Consider the following 737-nt stretch of genomic DNA (forward strand, 5'->3'; position numbering starts at 1 on the left):
TTGTTGTTGTTGCTGTTCGAGGGGCTTGTAGTCTGGACTTGGGCACTGTCCCTGAACTCTTCAACTCAAGATGAGTGCTCTAATACTTGAGCGACAGTGCCACTTCTGGTTTTCTGATGGCTAAATGGAAATAATAGTCTCAGGGTCTTTCTTGCCCAGGCTGGCTTTGAACCATAGTCCTTAGATCTCAGTTTCCTGAGTAGCTAGGATACAGCTGTGAGCCACTGGCACAAGGTAAAAATGGGGGATTTTTAGAAAAGAAAATCCACCTCTTCACCTGTGTCTAAACCTCAGATACTACTATTAGAACACTTCACATTTACCTCATTTCATCAGACATTTGTAAATTTTCTCTTTTCCTTCATGTGGTAATACTGCAGTCAATATCAACTCAGCTGGGGGACTGGATCAATTGTGTGGTAATTGCTAGCAGCTAATTTAAGAACTTTTACATCAAAGGAAATGAAACCCGCATTTGGAATAATTGTTTTCTCTTTTTATTACAAATCTGTGCTTGATTACTTCCTAATGTGATATTAGACTTCCTAATAAAGTGATGAAATTTTCTTTCTTTTCAACCTTCTCCCACATGTGGTCAAATACTTTAGAATTTAAAGATTTGCGCTGATAATTCATTAAGCTGACTTTTAAGAAAATGTGCATTTCTGGAATTTGGTATTCTATCTTGTTCTTACATGCACAAGCTTTCTATGATTTATTTGTTCTACAAGGAATTC

Source organism: Dipodomys spectabilis, unplaced genomic scaffold, assembly GCF_019054845.1.
Source record: "Dipodomys spectabilis isolate Male_0828 unplaced genomic scaffold, ASM1905484v1 ptg000203l, whole genome shotgun sequence".
Taxonomy (NCBI): Eukaryota; Metazoa; Chordata; class Mammalia; order Rodentia; family Heteromyidae; genus Dipodomys; species Dipodomys spectabilis.